The sequence below is a fragment of the Myodes glareolus genome, chromosome 6 (genome assembly GCF_982192425.1).
Source record: "Myodes glareolus chromosome 6, mMyoGla1.1, whole genome shotgun sequence".
NCBI classification, from domain to species: Eukaryota; Metazoa; Chordata; class Mammalia; order Rodentia; family Cricetidae; genus Myodes; species Myodes glareolus.
The window spans coordinates 469,418-497,183 of record NC_142031.1 but is presented as its reverse complement, the minus strand read 5'-3'; the positions used below and the strand labels follow the sequence as shown (position 1 = coordinate 497,183).

Below are 27,766 nucleotides of genomic sequence, written 5' to 3'. Positions count from 1 at the left end.
ATTTTAAAACATCAATTATTGGTATTGTTTTAACATTCATTTTCTTTAAATGCATTGCTGCTATATCCTTCAATATTTCCTAGTTTGAGAATTTCATTCCATTTTTTCTTAAGTGCTGTTTATTTATGTATATTTTTATTTATATTAGTTTAGAACAGGGATTCTCAACCTTGGGGGTCACAACTCCCTTTGGGGATCAAATGACACTATCACACAGGACTGGCCTAAGACCATCAGAAAGCACAGATATTTTTATTATAACTCATAACAATAACAAAAATAAAGTTTTGAAGTAGCAGTGAAAATAATTTTATAGTTTGGGAGTCACCACATCATGAGGAACTGTTTTAAATGGTCACAGCATTAGGAAGATTGAGAACAACTGGTTTATATCAATGTCTCCTGTAGCTCAGGCTTGCCTCACACTATATAATTGAGAATTGCTTTGAGCACCTAATCCTGCCTCTGCTACCCAGTGCTGGAAAGACAGTCCTGCAACTCCTTCCAGACTGGACCTTGGCTGGTCTGTCTGAAGGGAAATAGATCAGTGAATGAGTATCCTCCAACTTGTCTAGATTTTATTGTGAATTTACAAGTGAAGTGGGACTTGTACAAGAATTGAGATCACTGACCAACTGTAAAGCCAGTGTAGTCACAACAGAAAAAGGGATGGGCAAGAAGGAGGGTGAAAACTTTCCTGTTGTGACAGTAGTTGACATTAGCAATGAGTAGTGAGGTGATCAGTTTAGATGTTTCATAAATGTGCTGACGGCCATTTCGTGGGTTTATAGACCATGCATTCAAGAATCTGTATAAGGAACTGAACTTATCATTAAAACAAATTACTATAGTTAAAGTAGTTCAAGCAAAATAGAAGAACTGGATGTGTGTGGCCCTGCCGAACATGACTGTATTTTCCAGGTTTAAGATGTATACCCTGAGAGAAATGTGAGTAGTACGTGGCGTGCTCTAATACAAATCCCTAGTCTCTGGAGCACATGGCCATAAAGCCTGTTTAAACTTTTTAACAGAATTTTTTTAGACTATAATTACCTTATTTCCACTATCTCTTTCCTGCCTCTAAGCCCTCCTATGGACCCTTCATTGTGTTCTAACCCATGGCCTCTTTTTATTTAACAATTACTATTTGAATATGACCTGTGTTTGGTTGCAGGACCTCCTAGCTATGAAGTAAAGGGTTGGCTACACTGGGCCAATGGAATGTGTACACATAGGACCTTGTGTCTTGGAAGAGGAACAGAAAGTGTTCTGGGAGTATTGGACCTCATGAGGCTTGGGCTTGAGGCCCAGTATAACTTCCTAAGCTTAACTAGAGTCTAGAATTGGCGTAAGGCCTAGTCTAACTTCCTGAGCCTAGCTTGAGTTTGGAGACCTGTCTTTGGCCATGACTTCTGCATGTGAATAACTCAGTACATCCCGACCTAGACCTGCCTCTGCCTAGCTACCACTAGCGTGACAGAATATTTTTTATTGTTTTATATTTTATCATGTGGCTCGTGGTTTATTACCTCTTTTTTAAATTTATTAGTTTTTTTTTAAAATACCAATCCAAATTCCCACTCCCTTCCCTCCTCCCATTCCCTTCACACACCATCCTGCCCCACCCCCATCTACTCCTAAGAGAGAGTAAGGCACTTTGCTTTGTGGAAGGTCCAAGGCCCTCCCTACTATTTCTAGGCTGAGCAAGGTATACATCTAAAGAGAATAGGATCCCAAAAAGCCAGTAAATGAAGTAGAGATAAATTCCAGTGCCACCATCAGTGGCCCCTCAGTCTGCCCCAGTTATAAAACTGTCCACCACATTCAGAGGGACTGGTTTGGTCCTGCACTTGTTCCTTCCAAGTCCAGCTGGAGTTGGTGAGCTCCCATTAGCTCAGGCAAACTGTTTCAGTGGATGAATCTTTCATGGTCTTGACCTCTTTGCTCATCTTCTCATTCTTCCACTCTTCAACTAGACCGTGGGAGCTCAGTCCAGTGACGTGATGTGGGTCTCTGCCTCTGTTTCCATCTGTTGTTGGATGAAGGTTCTATGATGATATTTAAGATAATCATCAGTCTGGCTACAAGGCAAGTCAAGATTGGGCCCCCTCTCCTCTATTGCTTAGGGTCTTAGGTGGGGTCATCCTTGTGGATTCCTGAGAATTTCTCTAGAGCCAGGTTTCTGCTAACCCTATAATGGCTCCCTCAATCAAGATATCTCTTTCCTTGCGCTCATCTCTGTCCTTCCCCCATATCGACTATCCCATTCCCTCAGGTTCTCCTCAACCCTCCCCTTCTCCCCTCCTCTTCCGCTTCTACCCTTCCTTCTCTCCCCCCCTGCCCCCATACTCCCAATTTTGTCAGGAGATCTTATCTGTTTCCAATTTCCGGGTGGATCTATATATGTTTTTCTTTGGGTTCACCTTATTACTTAACTTCTCTGAGATCATGAACTATAGTCTCAATGTCCTTTGTTTATGGCTAGTATCCACTTATGAGTGAGTACATATCATATTCATCTTTTTGAGTCTGAGTCTGGGTTACCTCACTCATGATAGTGTTTTCTAATTCCATCCACTTGCATGCAAAATTCAAGATGTCATTTTTTTTTAACCACTGAGTAGTAATGTGTAAATGTGCCACATTTTCTTTATCTGTTCTTCAGTTGAGTGGCATCTAGGTTGTTTCCAGTTTCTGACTATTACAAATAATGCTTCTATGAACATAGTTGAACAAACGCTTTTGTAGTATGATTGAGCATCTTTTGGGTATATGCCCAAGAATGGTATTGCTGGATCTTGAGGTAGGCCGATTTCAAATTTTCTGAGAAATTGCCATACTGATTTCCAAAGTGGTTATACAAGCTTTCATTCCCACCAGCAATGGATGAGTGTTCCCCTTATTCCACATCCTCTCCAGCATAAGCTATCATTAGTGTTTTTGATCTTAGCCATTCTGAGAGGTGTAAGATGGTATCTCAGTGTTGTTTTGATTTTCATTTTCCTTATAGCTAAGGATGTTAAACAAACATGTCCTTAAGTATCTTTTGGCCATTTGAGATTCTTCTGTTGAGAATTCTCTGTTTAGTTTAGTACCCCATTTTTTAACTGGGTTATTTAGAATTTTGATGTCTAATTTCTTGAGTTCTTTATATATTTTGGAGATCAGTCCTTTGTCTGATGTGGGGTTGGTGAAGATTTTTTTCAGTAGGCTCCTTTTTTGTCTTATTGACTGTGTTATTTGCATTACAGAAGCTTCTCAGTTTCAGAAGGTTCCATTTATTTATTGTTGCTTTAAGTGTGTGTGGCAGAATATTATTGGCCCTTGTTCCTTACTCTGCCTCAACCCATCCCAAGCTTCTCCACCCCATCACAACCGTTTCTGCTTGATACCTTTAAATGAGATCCTGCTTTGCTAGACTCCTGACTCAGTGGGTGTGTTTCTCCCTGGTGGTCAGGGGAGAGGGCTGGGTCATTCAAAACTCACCATCCTGCTCAGCCCCAGGGACAGTCCGGCAGGTCCGGCTCTGCCCTCGCTCTTTCTGCCAGAGAACCTGGCAGATTGGTGCCCTGTCTGAGAAACAGAAGAATTGCGGATGGACCAATTGGTCTGTGGGTGAGTGTACCCCCATTAAATATGGGGCAGTTCATTACTAAACAAAATCCTGCTTTGGAACTTAGTTCAGTGTACCCACCCCTCGACCCCTTTGACAGTGCCCCTTGGCCCTCAAGGGTTCCTTTGCCTCCAGATACCCCTATAAACCCCTTTTGAGCACTCTCTGCCCTACCACTTTGATGTAGGAGGCACCTACCCTATAGGGGAGCCTCCTCTGCCCCCCAGCTTCAGATTGGGGAGGGAGCATTAGGAGGGGACGTGGCTACTTCCGGATTCCAAAGGGAGGTAGCTACTTCCGGAGCCACAGAGGGAGAAGTGGTACACCTGTTTCCTGTAAATGTTAACCCAGGTGGTAACCCATCTAAAGCATGGTACCCCTGGGAAGCTCAGGATCTTAAAGATCTTAAGAAAGCTGTAGCTGAAGATGGGCCAAATTCACCCAGGGCTGAAACCATTCTCCAGGGGCTAGCCCATCAAATTTGCACTGCCGGGGACTGGAGAGATCTGGCCAGGGCGTGATTACAGGATCTCTTTTTCTTAAGTGGGATGCCTACTTTAGAGAAGAATGCTGGGTCCAAGCTGGGTGCAATTGGGCAGCTAAACCAGCTATCCCCATCACTTATGGGACGCTCTCAGGTATGCCTAGCAAGTATGCCACGGGCCTTCAGCAGGCAGGCCTCCCCCCTCCCCCCCCCCCCCCCCGTATCAGGATCAGGTTAGGATGCTAGGTTTAGCGACTTGGAAGAAGCTTAAGGAGGGTCCTACTGAAACCCCGGTGTCAGGGATTGCCCAGAAGCCGGACAAGGACCTCACATTCTTTATAGAAAGGGTTAACAAAAGCCTTCAGAGAAAGTTTCCCCCTGGGGAACTTAGGGACCAGTTTGTTCAAATGCTGGTGTGGGACAGAATGAATGCCAACCATAAACTAGATTGTGCAGGACTTAGGGATCACAGCTTGGGGAAGTGGATCATTGCTTCCTGGGACTTGGGCTTAATATCTCACCAAGCAAGGACTATGGTCGCTGCCATGCAGGTTGCACATAAGGAAAAGATGGCAACTTTGATTAACGCCCTACAGCAAGTAACTACAGGGGAAAAGCAGACTTGTTTTGCATGTGGAAGGGGAGGCCATTTCAAAGGAGAATGTCCTAATAAGGCTTGAGTCAGTCTGACAGCTCCTGCACACACCCCGTGCTGCCAGTGCAAGAAAGGGATTCCATTGAGTCAGGGATTGCAGGTCCAAGTTCAGTCTCCAGGGGAAGCCTTTAAACTCCTCCGGGGGTCATCCCTAGCCCCGTTAAATAAGGGGAAAAGGGCAGTCAAAGCTTACTGGACAGTGCCTTTGTTACTTGGACTAAGAGCAAAGATGGCCCTAACAATTGGAGATAGAACCTTTAGGCTTCTTATAGACACTGGGGCCAATCACACGGTCATCAGAAAAAAGGAGACCTCCCCCTTTGCAGCTGGTCCCAGGGTCACTTTTACTCGGTGTGGGCGGGCAATCTACATCATGTGAGACCATGAACTGGCTGCCCTGGATGATTCCAGTGGTAATTTCGGGAGGTGCGCCCCCTGGTGGTCTCTGACCTAACTGCCAACCTCTTTGGGCAAGACATCCTTGGGGAGGCTGACCATAAGGTTTTTTACACTGAAGGATATGAGTTACAATTTAAACAGGGACGAGCTGCCCACCCTAATCCTCAGGTTCACCTCCATCCTAAGGGCCACTGCTCACTCCACAGTGCCAAAAATCCAATGGGCACCTGGTAAGTTACAACAACCCGATACCCTGGTTAAACAGCAACTGTTATTGGGGCATGTCGGGTCATCCACAAGCCCTTGGAATTACCCTGTCTTTGTTATAAAAATTGCTGTAGGAAGTCTGACAGCTTGTGATTACCCGCCTACGGGGGCATGGCCTCTTATAATATATATGCTGGTGCAGAGCCTGTGTCCCCCTCTTCTTCTTCCCTGTCTGCTCTTTTGGATTGCTGGATTTGATCTCTGTTCAAGCAGAGAATTCTGATTTGTGAGTTTACCCCTAAATAAATAGCCATCTATTTCTCAGTTCTGAGCTAGTGTGGGATTTCTTTTAAGCGTCCATAAAGAAAGGTTAATGGCTCCTGGAGACTTTTACATGACTTAAGAAAAATCAGTGAGAGGATGATCCTGTTTGGAACCCCTCAGAGGGGACTCCCCTGCATACCTGCCATTCCTAATACTTATTACCTAACAATTGTTGATATTAAAGATTGCTTCTTCTCCAACACATTACATCCAGATGACATGGAGAAGTTTGCATTCTCATAGCCCTCAACTGACTTCCAGGGCTCAGATCGGAGGTTCGAATGGAGTATGTTCCCCCAGGGGATGGCTAGCAAACAGCCTACCCCATGTGTCTGTATTACACGTTACATATCTTTTCCTCCTTAATGGAACGTCCCAATATTTTATTCTATATTTATATGGATGGCATTATTTTGGGCAGCCCCACTTCATTTAGCCTTTGTGACCTCACAGCCTTACTATTCTAAAGGGTAATAACTTCAAGGTGGCTCCAGATAAAGTTCAGTCTATTCCTCCCTTTAAAGTTTTAGGCTCCATCTTGTCCCTTGATTCGGTTTCTCCAGCCAAACCCCAATTACACATTCAGGATTTCTACACCTTACCTCAGCTCCAAAAGTTACTAGGAGAAATAAATTGGATGAGGCCATGGATCTCTGTTTCCATGGAATAGTTGACTCCATTGTTTGAGCTCCTGAAGAGCCTTGATCTCTCATCCCAAGTTATTCTATCCTGTCACCATCGACAGATCTTACGTCAGGTCCAACAGCCCATTGACATGGCGGTTCTGAGGAGCTTTGATCCTAACCTACCTGTCTTCCTATGTATCTTTCCTGGGGAAACCTTGTGCCCCACTTTATTAGCGCAGGAGGGGGAACCTATTCATTGGGTTTACCTCTCAATGGGAGGAGTTCCTAGGGTCTATTCCATGACCAATCAGATAGCAGATTGCATCATTAAAGGCAGGGATATTTTGGTCAGGACATTTGGCACAGAACCTCGTTCCCTTATTGTACCACTTAAAATTACTGATTTCACCTGGCTTCAGAGAAGTAATAGAGAATTGCCATAGCCCTTGATGGATTCTCAGGAAAAATTGATTGCCATTATGGCCCTCAGAAATGGATGGGTTCCTTTTCTTGACTGGAGTGGAGACCCCCAAAGCTTTTTCTGTCTCAGCCTAACCCCATTTTTTTTTACAGTGCTTACTGACAGGGGGCACTTGGAGGCCCCCCTTGTTGTATTCATACCTCTCCTATGGGGAGAGGAGCCTATAAAATCAATATCCCCATGAGGTGGAGGGATCGGCACAGTTTAAAGAATTATTTGTCATTGTTATGTGATGGGGAAAGACTTGTTAGCCAATTATCTTTACAAGGTAGACCTAGTTAAGATGTGGCTTCCTGGAGCCTGGGAGAAAACTGATACATAGACCAGGTGCCGTCTCTCTCTGGGTGATTCCCACGGGACACAGCAGAACTTGGACTTCCCATTTCTGTTTCATGTGTCTTCCCCTTATAATAAATAAAAGTATAATTGTTTTACCCTTTAGTTAGCCTGGTTATTTCCTGAATTGAGCTAAATTCAGCAGTTGGCTCCCATTGTTTGGGTATAGAATTCCTGGCCCTGATTAGCTGCTACTGGCTGACTTCCGGGTTCATGGCCAGTGGCAATGCGCCCTCTGTAGCTGGGCCCAACCAGAACCGTGAGGCTAGAGTCTCCAGTAGCTCTGACCAGTCACAGACAGACTCCATGCCATTCATTTTGGGTATAGAATCTCAGAGGTTAAGAGTACTGGTTGCTCCTCCAGAGGCCCTGAGTAGCTGCTAGCTGAGGTCCTTCGTATTTCCTCATCAAACGCCTCAGAGCCACACAGTCGCAGAGGGCCAAGATGCCTGAGGACCTGGAGCTGCTCTGGGTCCAGTTTTTCCATGGTTCAGGCGAGATGCTGGCTTCCCTGGTCTGAGCCAGCTGTTCTGCTGCTTCTAACAATTTGTCTGCATTTGCTATTCTAGTGCTCGTGTGGCCACCGTCGAGTCAGGGATATCTGCAGAGCACACAGTCTGTGATTTACACTAAATAACTATTTTTAATCTGAGCATATCTTTTAGCATTTAACTCTAAAATTAAATTTAAATCTAATCTAAATTTAGATTCAATTAAATTAATTCAATTCAATTAAATTAAAATCTAATCTAAAATTAGATTCAGACCAGCCATGTGACTCCAAGTGTGCCACGACATCTACTGGCAGGTAACGGTTATTGCATCTACTCCAGCTAAAAATCAACCACAAGTAAGATTCATAATTTGAAATATAAATTATAAATTTATAATTTAAAAGTACAAGATTGCAGACAACTTAACCATTCAGGGTTTCAATAGCTGTTTTATTTATACCATGTATGAAGTCATACAAGACTTATACAATTTCCCTCCTACATCATTATATTTGATTCTGGGGATTAGTTTTGTTCTCCATATTTTATCCTTAAAAACATGGTTTGATAATAGGGCCAAGAAATAATACAGTCTTTACAGGACACTGATCAATTAAAAGGAAAATTCAAAACTCTGGAGAAGGATATGAACAAAACCCAGTCAAATGGGGTGCTTTTGGAAATGGTACAGTCTTTACAGACTGATAGTAATCTATTGAAAGGAAAAGTCAACATTCTGGAGAAGGACACAGCCTAGTGACAAACAAAACCCAGTCAATGATAGAGGGTACTGAGACATTGTCTGACAGAATCTGAACTGTTGAATGTATTAATTGGACTCTGTCGAAGGGTTATGATAGACTGACTGATAGAATGTCTCTCCAGGAAGATACTATGTATGCTATAAAATTATGTTCAAGGATGAGACATTATCTCTACTGGACAGACTTCACACCTTGGAATCCTCAATGAGGGCATTAGAGCAGAACACTGGACTTGAGATCCAGACTTTACAAAAGCAGTGGTAAATAGATTTGAAAAGATTGAGGAATTTATCGAATTTGATGATCAGAGACAAAATGTACAAAGACAAAATTTGCCTCATCAGTACGTGCCAAAATCCAGAATAGCTTACCCAGAGTTCTACCTGCCTTTCTGGTGATATCATCAGAAAGAACATCTGGCACCAAATACTCTAAGGTAGTCAAAGAATATACATGGGAGTTCATACGTATGACTGATCTAAAGGATATTAAACAAGCAATTGTATCTTATGTAATATATTTGTCCTTTGTTAGAGAAATGGTCAAAACATGGGCTTCCAGTAACAGAGCAATGCCACAAGACTGGACTCAGTTAATAGTCTTACCCTATGCCGATACTTTGTAAGTTAGTCATTGGAAATAATACATAAAAAATTTCCTAAATCTATAATTTACCATTACATGAATGACATTTTGCTATCTGATTCAAACACAGATACTTTAGAAAGAATGTTTGAAGAAGTAAAGAAAGTTTTGCCAAAATGGGGATTAACAAATTGCTCCCAAAAAATACAGAGAGGAGGAGAGTCTGTCAATTTCCTAGGTTATAAAATAGGTTTACAGAAAATTAATACACAAAAAGCTCAAATTAAGAGAGACAAGTTGCAGACTCTTAATGACTTTCAGAGATTGTTAGGAGATATTTCCAGTCTACCACCAGCTGTTGGGGTAATACCTGATCTAATAATTCATTTAAACAAAACCTTAGATGGCTTGAATAGTCCCAGAGAATTAACAGGAATCGACAATTGTTGAGGAGAAATTACAGGAGGCATATGTGGATAGGGTGAATCCAAATCTTAATTATATTCTAGCCATATTGCCTTCCAGAATTTCTCCTAGAGGAATTTTAATGCAGACAGATGATATTATCTTTAAGAGGTGAACCTAGGTACCACTTAAAGACCTCAAAAAAGTTGTCCAGACTTGCAAGTCCTGTTAGCTTTTCCAGATTTTTCCAGATTTCTCCCCACATTCTCCAAAATGTGGGGATCAGTCTCCGAAGGCTTCACCCCAACCATCTCTGGCAGACTGATGTTACACATTATTCTCCATTTGGAAAGCTTAAATACATTTTTCTTTCAGCGGATACCTTCGTCCACACCTGTTGGGCTTCGGCACATGGCGGAGAGAAATCCAAATATGGTATTAGCCTTATGCTACAATGCTTTGCCATCCTTGATTTACCTATTCAATTAAAACATATAATGGCCCATGCTTTGTTGGTAAGACCTTTTTAGACTTTCTACAAACCTGGAAAATTTCTCTTTCCACTGACATTCCATATAATCCAAGCGAACAGGCCATTATGGAAAGGAACAATCAAACACTTAAATCTCAACTACAAAAGCAAAAAGGGGAGTCCCTACCTTTGTATGATCAAATGAGAAAGACATTACTGACCATAAATATTCTAAATTTCTCTAGAGAAAATAAATATCTGTCTCCTTTTCAGAAACATTGGTCTTCATTAGTTACCTACAGTTCTATTTGGGTCAAATGGAGGGACCCTTGACTGGGTCTTGGAGAGGATTAGACCCAACTCCTCACTGTAGAAAAAGGGTTTGCATGTGTCTTCCCTCAAAATGAAAAGAGGCTCATCTGGGTACCAGCTAGAGATCTTAAATATTTACCCCAACAAGGGGATAATGATAATGATGTTTCCAGGGAGTGTCCCACCCCTGAGGAGTACCTTTCTGCTTCTTCCCCAGAAACAATTGAAAAGATGGGGATGCTGTCGCTTATCTTGATGAGACCTAGAGCAGAGATAGCGAGACCTTCAGGACAACCTCTTGTGCATGGGATTTTATGGATTCTTACCCTGCTTCCTTCTGTTGGGGTCCAGGGCCAGCCTGGACCCTAAATTATTTCTCTGGAACAAGAGGGGAGGCGTGGAATTAAAGACACAACTCACATGGCTTTATCGGGAGGAAGATTCTCAGTGATCCCTCATGAAATCCTGAGTTCACATCCTGAAAATTCCTCTGTGCTTATTCTCCAAACAGCCTTATATACCAAAACACAAACTGAGGGGGAAATTTGTTAGCATTCTGTTTCCTAGGTAACCAGGTGAATGGTTGTGGTCACATCCACATCTACCTATGCCTACTCTGTCATGTCTTCCCGCTCTATGTGCCAGCTCTGTCACATAGGCTGAATTAACATCTCTTTTCAGGCATCCTCCAAATTACAAAGAAGGAGCAGAACAACATCCTGACCCTTTGTTAGGGATGGTGACAGGCTAGGTGACTGACCACTTCCTGTGTGGTAGGTGCAAACTATGGCCTGGTATTCTGGTCACTATACCATGTAGAAATATGGGCCTACATCCTTCCCCTGCTGTTACTTATTGCCCTCCTTACTGTTGGGCTTTGTATGTTCAATAAGATCACACAATTTATTTATCAAACATTGGAGGCAGTTGAATTTTATCAGGTCAAGGTATACTATCATATGCTGGCCACTCAGGAGTCTGGACCCTTCATATGACTGTATGACTGGCAATCCTCACAAAAATGCCCCTCATCCACCCTACACTAGACCAGTAATGGGTAAGATCTCTGACAGGTTGAGACAACCTAAGGCAGGTCATGGGTTTTTTTTTTTTTATAAATGAGGTACCTGGTACTCAGTGATGGGTAAGATCTCCATGTGGGAGATGACCTAAGACAGGGACCAGGTATTCCATGAACCAGACAGGTTCTGTTAGTCCATGTGGTGACCTGGGTAGTGGCCCTTGGCCTCTGAGGTTTGTTGAGTGTGGATTCCTTGGGGAGGCGGAGGCTCTGCCATCCTGGCATGGGAGACTATGAGTTTGTAATATTGTTGCCTCATGCTATGTAATTGAGAATTGCTTTGAACAACACTGCAGCCCAGTGCTGGGTAGATAGTCCTGCAACTCCTTCAGGACTGGGCTTTGACTGGTCAGTGAGAAGGAAAAATAAACCAGCTAATGAGTGACCTCCAGTTTCTCTGACTTTCAGTGTATGATTATAGGTAAAGAGGGATCTGTGCAAGAACTGAGTACATAGACAAAGCTTGAAGCTGGTAGATTCACAGTGCAGAAAGGGAGAGACAGGACAGTGGTTGAGAACTTTCCTACTTCAACAGTAGCTGAGATTAGCAATGCGGAATTAGGTAATCAATTTTAGATGCTTCATAAAAGTCCTGATGGTCACTTTTTGGTGTTCATAGACCAGGGCATTCAAAAATCTGGGTAAAGAACTTACATTATCATGAAACCAAATTGCTATAGTTACAGTGGTTCAATCAGAATAGATCTGAGTAAAATGTTGTGGCTCTGCCTAAAAGGACTGCTATTTTACTGGTTTTAGATATACACCCTGAGTTTAAAGGTTTGAAAAATCTTTGATGTGCTCTAATACAAATCTCTAGTCTCTGGAGCACATGCTATAAAGCCTGTTTCAACTTTTTAAATTTTTTTTGAGATTATAACTGTATCATAGCCATATATTCTCTTTCCTGTCCCCAAGCCTTACCATGACCGCTTATTATCTTCTAATTCATGGCATGATTTTCTTTAACAACAATTGTGAATGTGACCTGTGTTTGGCTGCAGGATTTCCCAGGTATGAGGTGATGGGTTGGCTGCACTGCACATTGAGTGTGTAATGGGATGTGCATACAAAGGACCCTGTGCTTTGGATGAGGAACAGATATGCTCTAGGAAAGTTGATGAATCTCTACTAAAATACAAACTTCCTAGACTAAGGCCCTGTCTACTGGGCTGGGAGAGCAGAGCAGGAAGTACTGTGCTGTCTGAGTCATTTGATCTCTGATCACCCAGTAGGGAAGCTGATAATATTCTGAGGCCCAGCAGGGTGATCTTAGCCAATGAGGGACTCTGGAAAGTCTTAGCAGTCAGTAATAAGAGTGGCAGGTAGCTAGCAGGTTCTTTCAAGAATTCTTCTCTGTTTCTGTTGTAATGAGTTATAAGGAAGACCACAAGCTATGCCATGGTGAGTATAGGGTATTCAGAGAAGGTCTGTTGAGCTATCATTTCTGCTGGGATTTGGATGGACCACGAGTCAGGCTATGGTTCTGTTGGTCTATACTGTGACCTGGACAGTGGTCCTTGTCTTCTAAGTCTCCCTGTGTATGGATTTCCTGGGGAGGGGGAGACTCTGTAGCCTTGGCATGGTAGGATATTATACTTGTAATATCACTGTCCAGTGTACACACAGAAGCATGCTTTTGGTGTGCAGTGGGAAGACAGATTGGAAAACTGATGGTCTGGTTTCTAGAAGTTCTGAATATTGCATATTCAGATATATAAGTTTGTCTTATAAATATTTTAAATAGTTTAAAAGCTGGTAGAAAGATGGTGATGTGAATTACTGATGGAGGAGGGTTATCTATCTATGTGTTACTTTCATTGGTTAATAAAGAAATTGTCTCGGCCTTTGATAGGACAGCAGCTTAGATAGGCAGAGTAGACAGAACAGAATGCTGGGAAGAAGGCAATGAGTCAGACGCCATGCTTCTCCTGCCCAAGATGGATGCAGGTTAGGATCTTTCCCGGTAAGCCATGAGCTCGTGGTGGCATACAGATTATTAGAAATGGGTTGAATCAATATGAGAGAGTTAGCCAATATAATGCTACAGATAATGGGCCAGGCAGTGTTTAAAAGAATACAGTTTCCTTGTAATTATTTCGGGTAAAGCTAGCCGGGAGCCGGGTGGTGGGAAGCGGCCCGCCATTCCTTATTACTACAGATTACCTTTCAGCAATACATGATTAGAATGTTTAACTTTCTGCTACCACCAGCTGCAATGGTGTGGTTCAGTGATGTTTAGTACCAGGGGACAAAAGAGAGTTTCTGAGCTACCGAGGCTTCTCAGATGTGAATGGTGTTGGGTAGGTAGATAGGACACAATCTATAACTTGTGCTATAATCCATGTGACAGGAAGCAGATATTAAATTATTCTATGTTGTTTTGGGATTGGGCATCCGTGGGGCTGGGTTTACCTGACCAGAATGAGTGGAGGCCTAAGGGGCTTCAGAGCCATAGCAGGAGATGACCTCTTTTTTCAGAGAACTCTAGAGCATGGGGCTTCTCTGTTGGAAAGAAATATCAGCAGCTGGAGGGTCAGAAATAACAGTTTAAGAGTCACTTTGAGTTAATCTTGTGAAAATTGTGAAGTCTTTGTTTATTTAATTTCTACAAACATAGAATCATAGGTAGATGGATAACATTGGTCAAGATCACATTTTTCCTAGCTAACTTTCCTTTGGTCTTTTTACTAATAGTTTACTATATTTTCCTGCTTTTGTTCTTGACTTTTTGTCTCTATCCCCTTTATTCTTTCCCAAATATCTTATACATTCTTGATTGTTGTAGCTTTTTGGTAATTTTGAGTTTTTTCTTGTTTTCCAAGACAGGGTTTCTCTGTAGCTTTGGAGCCTGTTCTAGAACCAGCTCTGTAGACCAGACTAGCTTTGAACTCACAGAGCTCTGCCTTTTTCTGCCTCCCAAGTGCTGGGATTAAAGGTGTGCACTATCGCTGCCTGGCAAGAAGTCATATTATATCAACCTGTGTACTATTTTTTTAATAATCCCATTGATCACTCTGGGTGTTTCCACTGTGAATGTAGCTTTGTAATTAGCTTTCCTGTTATAAATTGTTGGATGTTGTCACTGGATTATATTCATTTTATGCTGCAAATTTACCATACATAACATTTTAAATTTGAGGCATCATATTCCCCAAGAATTAATTATTTACTTCTTTACTTACTTAGGCTTTGTGTTTCTTGTTGCTGTTAATCTGTGAAAGATTTTGGGTTTATTGGATAAAATGTCATGGCAGGTGGTTCCTCATATAGTCTGAGTTCATACACCAACCCTCAAGTTATTCCAGATCCTGTATACATATATAAAACATTCTTTCTCATGCACAAGCATGTGCCAGAATAGCAATAAACTTGTTTTCAAAAGTGCTTGTAACTTATAATGACTTATAAACCAAGTTGCTTTAGGTATACATTGATTCTTTAAAAATCTGTTATCTTGTATTTTGTTTTATAAGTTTTCATTTCCTCACTCTGAAGTAGACTTACTGGCAATCATAAATCATAGTGAAGAGGCCAAGAATAAGAATATTGTAGCATGAAGAGCCAGCTTATTGGGGTTTCTGTTCTGCCCAGTTCTCACAGCTGGCAAGTCCCAAAGAAAATCACACAGAGATCTCCATAAGTTATAAAATTGATTGGCCCATTATCTCAGGCTTCTTATTAACTCTTGTAGCTTATATTAAACCATTGTTCTTATCTATGTTAGCCACGTGGCTCAGTAACTTTTCCAGCCAGGGCAGGTTACACCTTGCCTCTTTGGAGTCTGGGCAGGAGTGCAGAGGGAGCTTCTTGCTTCCCAGAATACTCCTGTTCTCTTTGCTCCACCTCTACTTCCTGTATGGTTTTCCCACCTATACTTCCTGCCTGGCCAATCAGCATTTATTTAAAACATGATTGACAGAATATAGACAATTCTCCCACACCATTTTCCCCTCCTTTTTTTTTTAAACAAAGGAAAATGTCCATAGTCCATTTGTTGGGTATGTGGGCTTAGTATTCTAGGCTACTTCCTGCTGGTTGGGGGCACTGATAATCTTATGGGGACCTAAGGAAAATTTAGAGTTATAATCAAGTCCTGACTGGAGTATCATGAGTCTTGATCATCTCAGGCAGCATCTTGAATCTGTCCTGGATGTAGAACTTAAACATCCAGGCCATCTGTTTCTACCGGAGATTTCTCAGGCAGTCTTCCTTGATTGAACCTGATTTTTTTTTAAAACTCAGAATGAATCCACAGCCTCTCATTTCCTGTGGAAACAAAAGCAAAATCTCTTCTCCAAAGTAACGTACCTTTTGACTTCAATTTTGAAGTCAAGGTATTTTCAAAATACCTACCTTGGATTAATTCAGCAGTATTTATAAGCAAATATCTTTTAGCAGCTGTTGCTCCTTCCTCAGCATTCAAATAATTCAAAGAGAGCATAATAACACACAGTATCAAGATTCTCTGTGTATTTTCCATCTTTATGTGGCTTTATTTTAACCTCTATTTCTTTTATTTTTACTTTTACTTTTTGAGACAGGTCCTCTGTATATCTTTGTTCTGGAATAACTCTGTAGATCAGGCTGTCCTTGAACTCACAGAAATCCACTTGCCTCTGTCTCCCAAGTGCTGGAACTAAAAGTGTCTGCCACCACACCTTGAATTTACAGAGGTCTGTCTGCCTCTGCTTCCCAAGCTTTGGGATTAAAGGTGTGCACTACCACACCCAACTTCTTTCTTTCTTTCTTTCTTTCTTTCTTTCTTTCTTTCTTTCTTTCTTTCTTTACTTTAAGAACTTTAACTTTTATCCTGCATATATCTTTAACACACCGTAAACCATTTAGAGGTTTTCTTCATCTTTGAATCTCTCTTTACTGTATATCTCTCTTTTTCTGACTACATGAGTTTTTATGGAGAGGGTTAAAGCTGTGGCTTTGATGGCTAGATCCAGCCCATTCCTTAGCTTTCCAGCCTCCTGGCAGAGGTACTGCTGGAGCCATTTTTATTGCCACGACTCTGTGGCGGTTCAAGGTCACTGCCAGCAAGCAAGCTGCAGCATTATGCTCACAGACCACACTCAGTCGGACTGCCTGCCTGAAAGAGTCAGAGTTTGCCCTGGCAGGACATCCTAGAAAGCCGACATTTTAAAACAATGCAGCTTTTTTCCTGCTACAGCTGAAAACCGAGAAGCATGCGTTCAGCTTTTCATCAACATCATTTAAGTGTTTCGTGGCAGGACCTCTTAAAAGAGCTGCAGGGTTTTGCAGCTAAAGCTGAGTCAGGAAGCCTCTCTTAGATGAGAGTGCTTGCTTGCCTCTAGCAAGCAGAGCAGACCCAAGAAATTGCTGCTACCAAGAAACCATGCTTTATTCTTCCCCAAGCTTTCTCAGGCTTTCCATGAATGCAGTTATCCACATGGGCGCCATCTGTTTTTGGGAGGCAGAGGCATGGCGTCTGCCTCATTGCCTTCTTCCCAGCATTCTGTTCTGTCTACTCCACCCACCTATGTTCTGACCTATCAGGCCAAGCAGTTTCTTTATTAATTAACCAATGAAAGCAACACATAGAAAGAAGACCCACCTACATCAGACTATAAAAATGTAGGTTCCAGAAATAGAAATGTAGAAATAAAGAAATAAAAAGTTGTAAGCCTAGAAGAATGAGAGCAGGTTGTCAGCGGCTTTCCCAGCAGTTTAAGGATTAACTATGAAGAGCGGGTTACTTTGCTTTACAACCCATACCTCTTTCTGCAAGGCTGAAGCAGCCCTCTGCAAACTGAGGGTCGGCTTTTAGATACCCCCCCCCCCCGGCCACTCATGACCAACAACTGACATGAGCTGAGTTAACTTTTAAATTATGGGATATATATGACTTTTAGGGTGTGCTTTGTCCCATACCCTTCCCTGCTATGCAAAACTGGTAGAGTCAGGAGAGTGCAGAGCTTCAATAAACACCATCAGAAAGTGTCAGAGAGAAACAGTGGGCTAAATGCAAACTAGGGCTAGTTTGACCTAAGAACCCTATTAATGGAAATTGTGTAAAAAAAAAAGCAATTCATATCTGAGTCTTACCTCAAGATTGTAAAAGTTCTTTTGTTCATGCCTAATGCTTGCTTCTTGTTATAAAAAGGAGAGTTGAGGAACCCGCCATTGCCACATCAATATGATCTCTGGCTGTGGTCACTGCTATAGCTGATAAACTTTGTGTGCCCCATGGAGGATTTTTTTTTCTTTTTCTGGGATAAAGTTTGCTTATTATTTAGTAGATTTTAGTGGTCTGTCACATAGTTGTGTGACACCTGTACCCAACAATAGAAAACAAAATGTTGTCTCAGTGACCCTAACAGACATCTTATTCTTTTTCATAAGAGAATGATATCCTTTAGTAGTCAAAATGTTTTCTACAAAGTTAAAACCTCAGAAGGCTTCCAACAAACCTCTCCAATTCTGATGGAACACCCTTCTCACACAACCCCTCTTCTATTATTGGCAAAGGAGAGAATGGAGTGTACTGGATGAGTGATGGTCAGTGATTTCTTGTTTGATTTTAATTAGAATTTTGTCATTTCTGTATAAGGGATCATGATCTATATTTATAGGTATGTATTTATGTCCCAGTTTTTTCAGTGGTGTGATCTATATTGTTAGTTTTATTATCATCTATTTATATTGTTTCTCTGGAAAATGATAGACCTTCAATTTTGTATTCGGGAAATTTCTTGTTATAAGTTTCTTGTGTTTTTGTTGGTTTTGAAGTTTCTGTGGAGAGTCAATTTTAGTTCTCTTTTCTTGTTCTTGGAGGCTTGCCTCTTCCCATTTCCTGGCATACCAGTGTTTTCCAGTTGTTGCTATCTTCATGTTTGGGTTTTTGCTGCTTAAGTGATTGGATTTGATTAATACATTGACTTTGGATTTTAAAAACCTTCTTGTATATTATTGTCTCTTTTTCCTAATTAGCCTCAGCTATCAACATGACATAGCCTAGGGTCATCTGAAGGAACATCAGTTGAGGGTGTGCTTAGATCAGAATATCTGATTGCAGCATCTGTATTGATTTTGATTGATGTGGGGAGGCTCTTCTACTGAGTTGGCTATATCTCTAAGCAAGTGAGCCTGGGCTGCATAAGAGAGCTAGTTCAGCACAAGACAATGACAAAGCAAGAGAGAAAGTTAGGAAGCAATGTTTTTTCATGTTTTGCCTTCATTTATTAGCTTGAGTTTCTTTTTCTTAAATTGATTTTTATTGAGCTATACATTTTTTCTGCTCCCCTTTCTTCCTCTCCTCTCCCTTTCTTACGGTCCCCATGCTTCAAATTTACTCAGGAGATCTTGTCTTTTTCTACTTCCTAAATAGATTAAATCTGTCTCTCTAGGGTCCTTTATTGTTGTCAAGGTTCTCTGGGATTTTGATTTGTAGGCTGGTTTTCTTTGCTTTATGTTTAAAAATCACTTATGAGTGAGCACATATGATAATTGTCTTTCTGGATCTGGGTTACCTCACTCATTATAATGTTTTCTAGCTCCATCCATTTGCCTGTAAATTTCAAGATGTCATTATTTTTTTCTGCTGTGTAATACTCCATTGTGTAAATGTACCACATTTTCCTTATCCATTCTTTGGTTGAGGGGCATTTACGTTGTTTCCAGGTTCTGACTATGACAAATAATGAACATAGTTGAGCACATGTCCTTGTGGTATGATTGAGTATCCTTTGGGTATATACCCAAAAGTGGTATTGCTGGGTCTTGAGGAAGGTTGTTTCCTAATTTTCTGAGAGATCGCCACACTGATTTCCAAAGGGGCTGTACCAGCTTGCATTCCCACCAGCAATGCAGGAGAGTTCCCTTTACCCCACAACCTCTCCAGCATAAATTGTCATCAGTGGTTTTGATCTTGGCCATTCTTACAGGTGTAAGATGGAATCTCAGAGTTGTTTTAATTTGCATTTCTCTGATGACTAAGGATGTTGAGCATTTCCTTTAGTGTCTTTCAGTCATTTTATATTCCTCTGTTGAGAGTTCTCTGTTTATGTCTGTACTCCATTTTTTTTAAAATCAGATTATTTGTTCTTTTGAGGACCAATTTCTTGAGTTCTTTGTATATTTTGGAGATCAGACCTGTGTCTGATGTGGGGTTGGTGAAGATCTTTCCCCTTTCTGTAGGCTGCTGTTTTGTCTTGTTGACCATGTCCTTTGCTTTTCAGAAGCTTTTTAGTTTTAGGAGGTCACATTTATTGTTTCTCTCAATGTCTGTGCTACTGGGGTTATATTTAGGAAGTGGTATCCTGTGCCAATGTATTCAAGTGTACTTCCCACTTTTTCTTCTATGAAGTTCAGTGTGGCTGGCTTTATGTTGAGGTCTTTGGTCCATTTGGACTTGAATTTTGTGTATGATAATAGAAATGGATCTATTTTCATTTTTCTACATGTTGATATCCAGTTATGACAGCCCCATTTGCTAAATATGCTTTCTTTTTTCCATTTGAAATTTTTTTGCTTCTTTGTCAAAAACCAGGTGTTTGTAGGTGTGCAGATTAATATCCGGGTTTCCAATTCAGTTTCATTTTCCTCCTGTCTGTTTTTATGCCAGTACCAGGTGTTTTCAGTACTGTAGCTTTGTAGTAAAGTTTGAAGTCAGGGACTGTGATGCCTCTGGATGTTCTTTTATTGTACAGGATTGTTTTGGCTACCCTGGATTTTTTGCTTTTCCATATGAAGTTGGGTGCCTTTCCTTCAAGGTTTGTGAAGAATTTTCCTGGGATTTTAATGGGCATTGCATTGAATCTGTACATTGCTTTTGGTAAGATTGCCAATTTTACTATAATCCTGCCTACCCAAGAGCATGGGAGATCTTTCCACTTTCTGGTGTCTTCTTCAATTTCTTTCTTCAAAGATTTAAAGTTTTTGTCATACAAGTCTTCCACATGTTTGGTTAGATTACTCCAAGATATTTTATGCTATTTGTGGCTATTATGAAGGGTAATGTTTCTCTGATTTCTTTCTCAGCTCATTTATCATTTGTGTAAAGGAGGGTCACTGGTTTTTTAATTAATCATATTCTGTTACATGACTGAAGATGCTTATGAGTTGTAGAAGTTCCTTGGTAGAATTTTGGGGTCACTTATGTAAACTATCATATCATCAGCAAACAGTGAGAGTTTGACTTCTTTTCCAATTTGTATCCCCTTGACCTCTTTTTGTTGTCTTATTTTTCTAATTAGGTCCTCAAGAACTGTATTGAATAGATATGAAAAGAGTGGACAACCTTGTCTTGTTCCTGATTTCAGTGGGATCGCTGTGAGTTTCTCTCCATTTAGTTTAATTTTGACTGTTTACATGCTGTATATTGCCTTTATTATGTTTCAGTATGTTTCTTTATCTGCTCTCTCCAAGACCTTTATCATGAAGGGATGTTGTATTTTGTTGAAAGCTTTTTCAGCATCTAATGAGATGATCATGTGGTTTTTATTTTTCAGTTTGTTTATGTGGTGGATTAAGTTGATAGATTTTCATATGTTGAACCATCCTTGAATCTCTGGGATAAAGCTGACTTGATCATGGTGAATGATATTTCTGATGTGTTCTGGATTCGGTTTGCCAGTATTTTATTGAGTATTTTTGCATCCACGCTCATGAGTGAGATTGGTCTGTAATTCTCTTTCTTAGTAATGTCTTTTTTGTGGTTTGGGCATCAGGGTAATTGTAGCCTCATAATAAGAGTTTGGCAATGTTTCTTCTGTTTCTGTTATGTGGAACATTTTGAGGAATATTGATATTAGTTTTTTGAAAATCTTGTAGAATTCTGAGCTGAAACCATCTGGTCATGGGCTTTTTTTTGTTGTTGGGAGACTTTTGATGACTGTTTCTACTTCTTTAGCAGTTATAGGTCTATTTTATTGCTTATCTGGTCTTTATCTTATTTTGGTAAGGTGATATTTGTCCAGAAGGTTGTTCATTTCCTTTAAGTTTTCAAATTTTATAGAGTACAGTTTTTCAAAATCTGACCTGATGATTCTCTGTATTTCATCTGTGTCTGTTATGTCCCCCTTTTCATTTCTGATTTTGTTAATTTGGATATTCTCTCTCTGCCTTTTGCTTAGTTTGGATAAAGTTTTGTCTATTTTGTTGATTTTCTCGAAGAACGACTCTTTGTCTCATTGATTCTTTGTATTGTTTTCTTTGTTTCTATTTTGTTGATTTCAGCTCTCAATTTGATTATTTCCTGCCATCTATTTCTCCTGGGTGAGTTTGCTTCTTTTTGTTCTAAAGTTTTTAAATGTTCTCTTAATTCACTAGTGTGAGATTTTTCCAGATTTTTTTTTGGTAGGCATTTAGTGCTATAAACTTTCCTCTTAATACTGCTTTCATTGTGTCCCATAAATGTGGTCATTTTCATTGAATTTTAGGAAGTATTTAATTTCTCCCCTTATTTCTTCTTTGACCCATTGATGATTCAGGTGAGCATTGCTTAATTTCCATGTGTTTGTGGGCTTTCTGGAGTTAGTGTTGCTGTTGAATTCTAATTTTACGCCATGGTGATCCAATAAGACTTATGGGTTTATTCCAATTTTTTTTTGTATCTGGTGAGGTTTGTTTTGTTACCTAGTACATGGTCAATTTTTGAGAAGGTTCCATGAGGTTCTGAGAAGAAGAAGGTATATTCTTTTATGTTTGGATGGAACGTTCTATAGATGTCTGTTAAGTCTACTTGAGTTATAACATCTGTTAGTTCCCTTATTTCTCTGTTAATCTTTTGTCTGACAGACCTGTCCAGTGATGAGAGTGGAGTGTTGAAGTTTTTCACTATTATTATGTGGGGTTTAATGTCTTATTTAAGCTTTAGAAGTGTTTTTTTTTCATATGAGGGAGCCCTTGTATTTGGGGAATAAATGTTCAGTATTGAGATTTTCTCTTGATGGGTTTTTCCTATAACTAATATGAAATGTCCTTCTTTGTCTCTTTTGATTGATTTTTGTTTGAATTATATTTTGTTAGACATTAGGATAGCTACACCAGCTTGTTTCTTAGGTCCATTTTATTGGAAAATTTTTTCCCAACCCTTTACTCTGAGGTGATGTTTGTCTTTGAGGTTGAGGTGTGTTTTTGTATGCAGAAAAAGGGATGGATTCTGTTTTTGTATCCAATCTGTTAGCCTAAGTATTTTTATAGGTGAGTTGAGTCCATTTATATTAAAGGGTATTACTGACCAGTGATTGCTATCTCCTGTTAATTTAGTTTTTGTTGTTTGTGATGCTATTTTGTATGTTTTCCCCTTCTTTGAGATTTGCTGCTGTGAGATCATTTATTGTCTGTGCTTTTGTTGATGTAGCCAACTTCCTTGGGTTGAAATTTTCCTTCTAGTATTTTGTGTAGGGCTGGGTTTGTGGCTAGGTATTGGTTAAATCTGTTTTTGTCATGGAATACCTTGTTTTGTCCTTCTATGGTGATTGAATGTTTTGCTGGGTATAGTAGTCTGGGCTGGCATCTGTGGTCTCTTAATGTCTATATAACACTTGGCCAGGACCTTCTTGCTTTTATTGCCTCCATTGAGAAGTCAGGTGTCATTCTGATAAGTCTGGTTTTATATGTTACTTGGCCTTTTCCCTTTGTAACTTTTAATATTTTTTCTTTATTCTGTATATTTAGTATTTTTGATTAGACTTGTTTTTTTGATCCAGTCTATTTGGTGTTCTGTAAGCTTCTTGTATCTTTATAGACATATCTTTCTTTAGGTTGGGAAAGTTTTTTTCTATGATTTTGTTAAATATATTTTCTGTGTTTTTGAGTTGAACTTCTCCTTCTTCTATACCTAGCATTCTTAGGTTTGGTCTTTTCATAGTGTCCTATATTTCCTGGATATTTTGTGTTAAGCTTTTATTAAATTTAATGTTTTCTTTGACTGATGAGTCTGTTTCATCTATTGTATCTTTAGCACTTGAGATTCTCTCTTCCATCTCTTGTATTCTCCCGTTTATGCTTGCATTTGTGGTTCCTGATAATTTTCTCCTGATTTCTGTTTCTATAATTTCCTCAGCTTGTGTTTTCTTTATTGTCTCTATTTTAGTTTTCAAGTCTTGAAAAGTTTTTTTCACGTTTGATTGCTTTTTTTGGTTTTCTTTATGGGATTTGTTGATGTCTTTCAATTTTTTGTTTGTCTTTTTCTCCATTTCTTTGATGGAATTTTTCATTTCCTCTTTAAGTGCCTCAAACATTCTCCTAAAGTTATTTTTTAGGTCATTTTCTTTTGCTTCAACTTTATTTAATTGTTCAAGTCTTGCTGTGGTAGGGTTACTAGTTTGTTTTTTTTTTTTTTACTGGTGTTGTGTTGTTCTTTGTGGTGTTGTGTGTGTTCTTACCTTGTCTACCCATCTTTTCCTCTGATTGGTGTAGTTGGGGCTGACTGTGACTCTGGTGATCAATCTTCCAGGTGCCAGTGAATCCAAGGCTCAGACGGTTGCTCCTTGTGGTACAGTCAGGGCCACTGTTCTAGTCACCCCATTGGTCACTCCATGTTCCTGGAGGTCACTCAGCACTCCCGGGGTTTGCTCTGCAATACCAGGGGTTGCTTGGGCCTGCACCCACAAAGATTGATTACTTGGGGTTCTTTCTGTTGAGGTTGCTGTTTTGGGCCTGCTCTGGCAGAGGTACTGGCTCAGACCTACTCCCTTGGTGGTTCTGGATTCATACACTGGACCTGCAGAGGTCGCAGACTCATGTCCAGACCTGCAGAGGTCTCTGCTTCCGACCAACTTCCTCAGTGGTTGCTCCATTGTACCTGCTTCTGTGGAGTTCACTGTCTCAAGCCTGCTCCGGCCTAGGTCGCTGGCTCAGAGCTGTTTTCGTAAGTGTCCCTGATCTGGATCTGCTCCTGTGGAGATCCCTGGTTTGGGGTTGGTCCTGCAAAGGTCTCTGGCTCTGGTCTACTCCCTTGGAGGTTCCCAGACTCGGGTGTTCCTGGACCTACAGAGGTCCTGGCTCAGGTCTCTTTTTTATTTTTAACATTTTAAAGCTATGCAACTCTGGAAAATGGGTGGGCTTCACAGTCTAATTAGTGATTCTCAAGAATCTAGCACTGCAGGAGACCGGTTCCTCATATATACAAAGAATTTTAATTGGAAGTATACAAAAATATCAAAGATGTCTCAGTAGGCCATCTCAGGAGTTCCAGCCACTGGGATGCTGAAAGTGGGAGAACTGGTCAGCAGAGGAACAGAGAGGCCCCTCTGAGCTGACAGCCCAGGGTGTGAGGCAGGTGGAGAAAGAATCTTTAACCAGGATGGGTTATATTTTGACCACCAGGCCAGTTTCAGAAAATCAAATTATATAAACATACAAACTTGTAGCTTATTAATAACTTTAAATGGAGACAAAGCTTGGTGGCTTCTGTTTTAAGAGGATTGTCATGACAGCAGGTGTGACACAGCAGCATCTGGGACTCCAGTTCCTTGGACAAACATACTGGCATGTGCCTCAGCTGGCTGAATGATTGTGAGCTATGCATGAACCTGGCTGATATCTCAGAACTCCACAAAAAGGGCAAAGAGATGCACACCTAAATTTCCAGCGCTCCTGAGAGAAAGACAGAGGAAAAGAGACTTAAGGTCATCCAAGATTCCTAGTGGTTCTACTTGAGAGCTTGCCTCAAAAAATTTAGAAACTGTGAGTAAAAATAGAAGTGCATCATTTTAACTTTAAAGGTAAATGCTCTCCCTAGGATTTCATCCCTAGAATGTATATAAATTTGTGCCTCTTGGGTTGGAGAGATGGCTCAGCAGTTAATAACACTGGCTGCTCTTCCAGAGGTCCCGCTTTAAATTGCCAGGAACCACATAGTGACTTATATCCATCTGTTATGAGATCTGGTGCCCTCTTCTGGCTGGCAGGATACATGCATGCAGAATACTGTATACATAATAGAAATACATTTTTTTTTAAAAAAATTGTGTTTCTTATTTCTTATTCAAAATTTTTAACTTTCATTTTCTAGAAGCTGTTGGAATTGGATGGGACAGTGATGATCCTACCCAGAAGAATCCTGGCAATAGGCTTCCCAAGCTACAGTGAGCAGAATGGAGGCTTTGGAACAACAGCTCAAGCTTAATGCACTCACACAATCCTCCTGCTTTATATTTCAGGTCTACCAAAAGATACTGTCATGTATACCTCTGTACTGACTCACTCCCAGAACTATGTTCACATAAGAAGAAAACTCAGTCAAATGTGCCAGCTCACACTCAAGCATATGGCCAGCTGACACAGAAAGATTACTGACAGAATCAAGTATAGGAAACAAAATAAGTCCCAGCTAACTTCAACTACACTGTGAAAACCCATCCTAAAATATTAAAATACTAAGTCCATAGACCCAGAACTGTGGTTGGATTAATGAATGTATCAATAATTATTATCCTATTCTAAGTTATTTTACTGGGTGGAGATCTGATACAAATTACCCAGTTACCATCCAAACTTGAAAAGGAAAAAGAGGATAGAGACTCAATTACTGAATCCGAATGCAGATTTTGGCTGCAAAGGGGAGGGATCAGTGGAAAGGTGTAGAAAGAATCAGAGCAGTCAGAGAAACTCAGAGTCTTGGAGCTTGGAGTCTCTGCATGTCCCTTCTGGGATTTGGAGACCTTTCACAATGTCCAGATCAGGAAAGTCCCTCAGCTCTACCAGGACATCTCATCTCATGCAGCCTCATCTTGCCTTGTCTTCATTGTTTCTTTACCCTGTTGATTTTTTTTTTAAGAGCAGAGGTCACTCTTCATATCCCCTCCTGGCCTGAAACTCACAGAGATACTCTGCTAATTCCACCAATAGAGAATAAGACACTGCCATCATTTAAAGCCAAATTTGAAGCAAGCTATTGTTAAATACTGGTCAGGTAGAAGGGCTCTGGCAAGGTCCATACCTATGTTCCTGGGAAATGACCCAGAATTACAGTATAGTCATTTTTTTTTATTTTTTTAAATTTGAATCACTGTTTGGCCAATCACTTAAGCGTATTGCTAGCTATCTCTAATATCTTTGGTTAACCCATATTATATTTTACCATGAGGCTCATGGTTTACCGGCAGGGTTTCAGCACATCTGTCCCTGCTGCGGCTACATGGCATCTCCCTGACTCCACCTTCTTTCTCCCAGCATTCAGTTTAGTTTTCCCCACCTAGCTCTGTTCTGCCCTGTTATAGGCCCAAAACAGTTTCTTTATTAATCAATGGTAATCACAGCATACAGAGGGGGAGTCCCACATCATCTTATCTTTTCTGTCTAAATGAAAAGGAATGTTTTAATAGTAACAGAGTAAAATTACATATAACTAAACAGGTGTCAAGCAAGAATTACAGTTTAAGTACTTATATCTACTTTACTTTTTATCATAACTAAAGAAAACCATAACTATCTATTCTTCAACTCCATCAAAGACTCCAGAAGGACATAATATTACCTAAGTTAACAGGAAGTGCATTGTAGGCAACTTACAAAACTCTAGAATTGACAGAGACATCTTGCTGCCTGGACAGTCACCCAAAGTTCTTCTGTTTCATTTGTGCATCCATCTTCAGCCTACAGGCCCATAGTGTCCGGCAGACTTTTTCATGAAGCAGGAAATTTCAAAGACAGTTCCACCTTTATTGGCAGTTTCTCAGTCACTTTCTTCTGTATTCTGAAGAACATCTGGCAGACGTATTTATGAAGCAGGCACCCTGAAGGACCATCTCACCTTTAGGCAAGTTCAGAAGTCATTTTTCTGTGGGTTTTGCAAGTCCAGTCAAGAATTTAGGCAAGAGCAATTTCTTGTCCAAATGGCTAACAAACTCTATGAGGAGCCTCTTTGATGCCCAACTTCCTCTTGAAATAATTGGTGCTGTCCTCAGAAGGCACCCACACGCACCCACACAAATAAATACATGAAGCTTGAAAATACGCCATGTGGCCAGAGAGCCATTTACTGAAACGGTCACTGGCCCTGCCCCTGAGTTCTGTAGCTATGGACTTCTGACCAGCTGTACAGTACCCAGCACACATCTTTTCTGGAACAGCCTCAAGTCCAGTCACAAAGGGCATGGCTCCCCATACTGTACCAGTGTGTACATCTTCCCAGGCAGGACTGCAGAATTCAGGGTTTACAGATGGGTGACACCTTTGATGTCTTTTAGCAGTCTGAATTTTGTCCTCTGGAGCCGTGAAAGCTAGCCAGCAGGAAGTTCCCCAAACCCAGACTTTCTCTCTGTCCTGTAATCAATGTATCTTCTGCAATAAATGTCAGATGATTTCAGAATATGTAGTTATGATGGACACTTGGCTTGCTGTAACTGTTTTACTCTGTTGTTTTGGAGATCAGTCTGTGTCCTGTTCTATTTTGCTGTCTAGTTATGATGGACACCCAAGGGCAATGGTAATACCCAGCGTTGTTTTGGGGGGTCTCCTTCTATAATACATTGGGAAGCTATCCAATGCCTGGCACTGAGATTTTTAGTTATTTGTGTCTTTTGTTGCTGGCGTTGTTCACCCATGTAAG

At 40.6% G+C, this 27,766-nt stretch overlaps 1 long non-coding RNA gene across 1 annotated transcript in view; it reads left to right on the top strand.

Annotated features, from left to right (window-relative positions):
• The window catches only part of LOC125389646 (uncharacterized), a 50,259-nt gene extending 22,727 nt beyond the window's left edge, over positions 1-27,532 (top strand). Inside the window, exons 2-3 of the long non-coding RNA XR_007228510.3 lie at positions 20,463-20,538; positions 25,229-27,532. This is a non-coding gene — a long non-coding RNA (uncharacterized LOC125389646). The remainder of the gene's footprint in view (positions 1-20,462; positions 20,539-25,228) is intronic.
• Positions 27,533-27,766: the final 234 nt, after the last annotated feature.